The sequence below is a fragment of the Bos indicus genome, chromosome 12, assembly GCF_029378745.1.
Source record: "Bos indicus isolate NIAB-ARS_2022 breed Sahiwal x Tharparkar chromosome 12, NIAB-ARS_B.indTharparkar_mat_pri_1.0, whole genome shotgun sequence".
NCBI lineage: Eukaryota > Metazoa > Chordata > Mammalia > Artiodactyla > Bovidae > Bos > Bos indicus.
Genome location: NC_091771.1, coordinates 11,333,231 through 11,341,278, shown reverse-complemented (window position 1 = coordinate 11,341,278; position 8,048 = coordinate 11,333,231).

The following is an 8,048-nucleotide window of genomic DNA, read 5'->3' as shown; positions in this document are numbered from 1 at the left end:
ATCACCAACTCCCAGGGTTTACCCAAACTCATGTCCATTGAGTTGGTGATGCCATCCAACATTTCATCCTCTGTCATCCCCTTCTCCTCCTGCCCCCAATCCCTCCCAGCATCAGAGTCTTTTTCAAATGAGTCAGTTCTTCGCATCAGGTGGCCAAAGGATTGTTGTGTGCTCCCTCCTTAACCTGGACCGTTTTGTCACCGAGGTCCGTTCTACCAGCTCCTGTTCTCACTTATTTAACCTTGTGAACTCAACACTGTCCAAGACACAGGGTGTAGGGAACAGTATTGTTGCAGACCATTCCCCTCCTTTTCTGAGGCATATTTTCTCAGAAAGTGTTCTACCCTGTGAGCAATCACCTCTCTATGACAGAATGAACCTTTTACATTTTCCAAAGCAATTTTAGCTGCTCAAACCACTATATCTTCAGTTCAGTCACTCAGTTGTGTCCGACTCTTTGAGACCCCAAGGACTGCAGAACGCCAGGCCTCCCTGTCCATCACCAACTCCCAGAGCTTGCTCAAACTCGTGTCCATTGAGTCGGTGATGCCATCCAACCATCTCATTCTCTATTACCCCCTTCTCCTCCTGCCTTCAATCTTGCCCAGCGTCAGGGTCTTTTCAAATGAGTCAGTTCTTCCCATCAGGTGGCCACAAAGTACTGGAGTTTCAGCTTCAGCATGAGTCCTTCCAATGAATATTCAGGACTGGTTTCTTTTAGGATGGACTGGTTTGATCTCCTTGCAGTCCAAGGGACTCTTAAGAGTTTTCTTTAACAACCCTGGGGGTGGGGAGAGGTGGCAAACTGTCCCTTAATTCTGGGGAAATTAGCAAATAGCAGTGGCTGTCACTTCAAGGCACAGCCTGATCTAGTCTCAGTATCCTTCTGGCTTTCCTTGTACAGAGAAGGTATCATGGGGCCATGTTTTCCTCTCACTTTATACTTTAGGGATCTGTGTATGGTTTGTTCAACAGAGACCCTATAGTTTTGAGGGTTTTTAAAGATTTTTTTTTTATGTGGACCATTTTTAAAGTCTTTATTGAATTTGTCACAATATTGTCTCTGTTTGACATTTTTGGGTTTGGGGCCTCAAGGCATGTGGGGTCTTAGCTCCCCAAAAAGTGATTGAACCTGCGCCCCCTGCATTGGAGGGCTGAGAATTTTTAAGTAGAGACTTGACAGTCGAATCTGTTTTGTCAAGAATCCTCTCCTGGAGGTGTTGACAGTGCAAGGCAGAGGGGCGAGACCAGTTAAAGGAAGGCAGGTGGAGTCCAGACTGCGAGACTGAGGTAGGAGATGGATGGGCTCCTGGGCCAGACAGCCGGTGTTTGTCAAGTGGAGTAAAAGTCAAGCTTCATTCTCACGCAGACACTCCAAGGACAAAGCTAGTGGCAAGAGCTGAGCACTGCTGAAGTAGAGAGAGAAAGTGCCCACTCCGAGATCAAGGAAAACTTCCCTACCTGCACATGTGCAGAAAGGCTCCTTGGGGGTTGAAAAGGGAGAGAGCCCCACTCCATAACAAGTGTGCACAGGTACCCACTATCCATCTTAGCAAACAGTTGCTCATGCATCTTGGGTAGGGTCCAAGGATAAGTGAGGTACGGAGAAAGAAACTAGATAATTGGCCAAATGTAAACAAAGACCCGGAAGAACTGTCCCACATAAGTGAGGGAAGTTGCCTTCTGACTACTGCAGTCTTGGTTCAGGACTCCGCACTCCTCTCTGGGCTTGTATCTCTGCCTGGTTTCTGAATGACTCTGTTCCTTCTCACTCAGGATGCCTGCGTTCCTCTCCAGGTGTATATCTCTCCTTACTTTCTGGCTTGCTGTGCTCCTCCTCGTTAGAGAGGATGCCCATACCTTTTCTCTCTGGGTGTGTATTTCTTCCTAGCTTCTGTCTTAAATAAACTATTTCTCTGTGTACTCTCCCAGATGTTATGCTGTCTCTAATAATAAACTTTGTACCTATTACAGTTTTTGCCTCCTTGAAACATTCTTATTTGCAAATGGGGTAAAGAGCCAGGGCCACATTGCTTCTAGCTTCTAGCCTCTAGTCATCTGGTGGCTAGGATTCCTCATTTGCATCCAGGCTTCCCAGGTGGCGCAGTGGTGAAGAATCTGCCTGCTAATGCAGGAGACACAAGAAACAAGGGTTCGATCCCTGGGTTGAGAAGATCCCCTGGAGTAGAAAATGGCAACCTACTCCAGTATTATTGCCTGGAAAATTCCATGGATAGTGGAGCCAGTCCTTGCAATTGCTGAGCAAAGCCCACACACCCAACCCAGATTGAATTCCTGGGCAGGGAACTAAGATCTCTCTTCAGGACTGCTCGCGACTGTCTCCTAGCGCAATTGTGGGCTTGATGAGGAAGGGTCAGGCATACGAGAGACTGAGCTGGATCTGTATTTGTATGTTTAGAGGTGAGGGAGCTGAGAAAGGAAGTATGAAAGGACTCTGAGAAAGGAAGGACTGCAGGCTATTTCCTAAGCTTCCGGCTTGCCTTTCATGTGAGGGTACAGGCCAAACTCCTACACAAAAAAGGCCCTGAGATGTAAGGCAGAGACTCAGAAGTGAGCTGTGAAGTGTCGGCAGGGTGGTTCTGGCCCGCTGAGGTTCTTCATGAGCCTGGGTTCGCTCAGCACTGTCCCCACAGCTCCTAATGAGTGAGTTGTCTTCATTCTCATGGACAAAGCACACCCACCAGGGTTACATCTATGTTGCAGCCTGCAGGGATGGGCAAAGAGAGGAAATGGAGAGCGCAAAATTCCTTTTTAAAGCACTTTTACACCACTTCTGCCATTTTTTCACGGGGAAGAATTTCATCATATCACCATATCCAGCCACATGTTTACCTGAGAAATATCATTAGATGAATAGTATATGTCCAGCTAAAACTCAGGGTTTCTGTTATTAAATAGATGAATAAATGAATAGATTTTTATATAGATGTGCCAGGCTTCTGTATTCAAGTGTAGACAATTCACAACATGAGAGCTTTGTTACTCTGATGGTCATTTCAAATCTCCCTAACCCTCCTTCTATAGTAAATTCACAACCAAAAGTTAAATTCCATATAATGCTGAATATTTAGAAAAAGCAGAGGAACCAGAGATCAAATTGCCAACATCTGCTGGATCATCGAAAAAGCAAGAGAGTTCCAGAAAAACATCTATTTCTGCTTTATTGACTATGCTAAATCCTTTGACTCTGTGGATCACAATAAACTGTGGGAAATTCTTCAAGAGATGGGAATACCAGACCACCTGACCTGCCTCTTGAGAAATCTGTATGCAGGTCAGGAAGCAACAGTTAGAACTGGACATGGACCAACAGACTGGTTCCAAATAGGAAAAGGAGTTCGTCAAGGCTGTATATTGTCACCCTGCTTATTTAACGTATATGCAGAGTACAGGAGAAACGCTGGGCTGGAGGAAGCACAAGCTGGAATCAAGATTGCTGGGAGAAATATCAATAACCTCAGATATGCAGATGACACCACCCTTATGGCAGAAAGTGAAGAGAAACTAAAAAGCCTCTTGATGAAAGTGAAAGAGGAGAGTGAAAATGTTGGCTTAAAGCTCAACATTCAGAAAACTGAGATCATGGCATCCAGTCCCATTACTTCATGGCAAATAGATGTGGAAACAGTGGCTGACTTTATTTTTCTGGGCTCCAATATCACAGCAGATGGTGACTGCAGCCATGAAATTAAAAGATGCTTGCTCCTTGGAAGGAAAGTTATGACCAACCTAGACAGCATATTAAAAAGCAGAGACATTACTTTGCCAACAAAGGTCCGTCTAGTCAAGGCTATGGTTTTTACAGTGGTCATGTATAGATGTGAGAGTTGGACTATAAAGAAATCTGAGCACCGAAGAATTGATGGTTTTGAACTGTGGTGTTGGAGAAGACTCTTGAGAGTCCCTTGGACTGCAGGGAGATCCAACCAGTCCATCCTAAAGGAGATCAGTCCTGGGTGTTCATTGGAAGGACTGATGTTGAAGCTGAAACTCCAATACTTTGGCCACCTGATGCGAAGAGCTGACTCATTGGAAAAGACCCTGATGCTGGGAACGATTTAAGTGGGAGGAGAAGGGGACAACAGAGGATGAAATGGTTGGATGGCATCATCGACTCAGTGGACTTGGGTTTGGGTGGACTCTGGGAATTGGTGATGGACAGGGAGACCTGGCGTGCTGCGGTTCACGGGGTCGCAAAGAGTCAGAACGACTGAACCGAACTGAATGCTGAATAATGACAAAAATAATTTGTTTCACAAACAAATGCATCCTTGAATGCCTTTAACACACACGCACATACGAACGCTTGTCACATCCTCACCCTTAAGTCCTATGTCAGTTCAAGTATTCCTAGAAATAACAGAACTTAAGCCTCCAGAGTTAGGTTCCCTCTGCCTAAATGCCTAAGCTCTTTTCCAATCCCTTCCTCCTCTGGGAACTTACCAGTATAGTCCTCTTACTCATCCATACAACACTCCCACTATTACAAAAGAGAGGAAAAAGAGAATGAACTGAGTTTGAGAATACAGGAGCCAGGTAAGATTTGGAGACACCAGGGGATGATGCGGTGCCCCTTGGGCACCTCTGACCCACTGTAACTAGGATGGGCACTCTCAGGCAGTGGTAATAGGACACGCTGTTTTTCTGCCTTAGGGCTTTCTCTGAAGGCTCATTCTCCAGGCAGTGCTTCTGCAACCAGAACACAAGAGTTCAAGGGAAGTCCTCATTCAGCGAAGGATGGATATCGGTAGATACATGCCTCAGTAGCCCAACTTTAAGAAAGGGACAATTTGGAAATGCATTCTGTGTGGATCCTCAGAGGGTGCCCTCCTGGACTCAGCCCCAGTCTCCCACAGCAGTAACAACCCAGTAACACATCTTCCCTGTGTCACTTTCAGGGTATGGTCAACCATGTCACATCGCAGAAATCTGATTTGGCAGTTAGAATGTCACTGGTGCTGTTTTGATTTCCCAGGTGGCTCAGCAGTAAAGAAGTCACCTGCCAATATAGGAGATGCAAGATATGCAGGGAAGCTCCCCTGGAGTAGGAAGTGGCAACCCGCTGCAGTATTCTTGCCTGGAAAATTCCATGGACAGAAGAGCCTGGCGGGTTACAGTCCAGCTGGGTTGCAAAGCATTGGATACGATTGAAGCGACTGAGCATACACACACACATTACCTCCTTAATACTTATTTAGCTTACAATGTGGGAGATCTGGGTTCAATCCCTGGGTTGGGAAGATCTCTGGAGAAGGGAACAGCTACCCACTCCAGTATTCTGGAGAATTCCATGGGCAGAGGAGCCTGGCAGGCTACAGTTCATGGGGTCACAAAGAGTCAGACACAACTGAACGCCTTTCGCTTTCACTTGTTTGAAATCAGGAAATGTGCATACAACACTCACAAAAATTAAATGGATTAAAGAGTTAACCATAAGACCTGATACTGTAAAACTCCTAGAATAAAGCGTTGGGAACAATTTCCTTGACATTGGTCTTGACAATGATATATTTGAATATGAAACCAAAAGCGCAAAAGAAAAAAGAAATCAAATTATACAGCAAAAAAAGCAACAACATGAAAAGACAGTCTACAGAGTGGGAGAAAAATGTTTGCAAGCCATATACTGGATAAAGGGTTAATATATAAAATATATCAAGAACTTGTACAACTCGATAACAAGACACAACCTGATTTAAAAGTAAGCAGAGGACCTGAATCAATATTTTTCTAAAGAAGACATGCAAATGGCCAACAGATACAAGAAAAGATGCTAATTACCAGGGAAGTGCAAATCAGAACCACAATAAGATATCACTTCACATCTGTCAGAATGGCCATTATCAAGAAGCCAAGATATAACAAGTGTTGGCAAGGATGTGGGGAAAAGAGAGCCCTTGTACCCTGCTAGTGGGAATATAAATTGGTTCCAGACTATGGGAAACAGTATGGATGGTCCTCAAAAAAAAAAAAAAAAAATAGAGCTACCATATGATCCAGCAATTCCACTTTTTGGTGTATATCCAAAGGAAATGAAAATAGGATATTGAAAGTTGTATGTACAATCCTGTGTTTATTATATAGCATTATTCACAATAGCCAACATATGGAAACAACCCAAGTGTCCTTCAGTGAAGAAATGGGTAAGGAAGATGTGATTGATACATATCTATACAATGGAATATTATTCAGCCATGGGAGGGAAGGAAATCCCGCTGTTTGTGACAAGATGGATGGACCTTGAGGGCATTATGCTAAGTGAGATAAGCCAGACAGAGCCTATCATATATAGTATGGTATCACTCATCACTTAAATGTTGAATCTAAAAAAGGCAAACTGGTATAGAATAGAATGGTGGCTGCCAGTGGATGGAAAATGGGGGAATTAGCACTCTTGCCTGGAAAATCCCATGGATGGAGGAGCCTGGTGGGCTGCAGTCCATGGGGTCGCTAAGAGTCGGACACGACTGAGCAAGTTCACTTTCACTTTTCACTTTCATGCATTGGAGAAGGAAATGGCAACCCACTCCAGTGTTCTTGCCTGGAGAATCCCAGGGACGGGGGAGCCTGGTGGGCTGCCGTCTCTGGGGTCGCACAGAGTCCGACACGACTGAAGCGACTTAGCAGCAGCAGATATTCTTAAAGGGTACAAAGTTGCAACTAGAAGGTGAATAAATTCTGGGAAATCTAACGTGCATTATAGTGACTATAGTCAATAATACTGCATTTCCTTTTCTTTTTTTCTTTGCCTTGTGGCCAGTGGAATCTTAGTTCCCTAACCAGAGGTCAAACCCATGCCCTTGGCAATGAAAACATGGAATTCTAACTACTGGACTGCTAGGGAATTCACTAATCCATAGCCTTTTTTTTAAGGTATAACTGAGGTAACTGTTAGCATCTTTTTGATGAACTCATACTAATATCTCTAAAACAGAATTCCTCTAAATATGTAATTTCTCTAAATTCCTCTAAGAATGTATTTTCCTCATATACTTGCTTAACTATGAAGCCATAAATAAAAGCATGAGATATGCCCCAGGTTGCTAGGTGAAAGAAAAGGGTTACTACTGTTCTACTGATTTGAATAAGCACTGTGGTAATGGAAAATCCCATGGACAGAGGAGCCTGGTAGGCTACAGTCCATGGGGTCGCAAAGAGTCGGACACAACTGAGCACACTTAATTTAATTTAATTTTTTCATTTTAATCCTAGTTTGACCTCATAGGGTCAGACACTCTCCTACCTGATATGAAGGAGGGGCTAGTAAGCCTGATTTCTACTCAAAGAAAAGTCTTTTCCTCCTCCCCCACTTTCCTTTGATTATACAATTGTAGCCCACTTAATTCTCGGGGGAGAGCTCTCTTGCCTGCTTGCTTGCATCTCTCGGTCTCACAAATATCTTATCTTAATGAAGCTGCTACTTGCCTGTCACTTTGCCTCGCGTTGAATTCATTCTGCGCTGAGATACGAGGAACCTGAGCCTCAGTAAGTCGGCACTAGATCCATGTGTGCTAAGTAGCCTCAGGCGTGTCCGACTCTTTGTGACCCCATGGACTGTAGCCCCCCAAGCTCCTCTGTCCATGGGATTCTCCAGGCAAGAATACTGGAGCGGGTTGCCATTTCCCTCTCCAGGGATCTTCCTGACCCAGGGATAGAACCTGCATCTCTTATGTCTCCTTCATTGGCAGGTGGGTTCTTTATCACTGGGAAGACCACTAGGTGAGTGATTCTAATTAAAAGACTGTGGGTTCATTCCCAGTTAAGGTATTGGTTGGCTTAAAATCCCAGCGCTTGGGTTCAAGTCCCAATCTGAGGCGCACTGTTTCACAACCAAGAAACTGACATTGATACAAATCATTGACATTCATATATTATCACTTTTAGCCTAAGGGCGGGAGTTCCCTGGAGAAAGAGAATCAGGCATGGCTTTCTTGACAGATTAGAGGTTGTTTTTGGCTTAAGCCATCTTGTGATCCAAACCTGGCTTGACTTTGAACAGGTCTTAGTAATTAATGATCTTAAGGGGA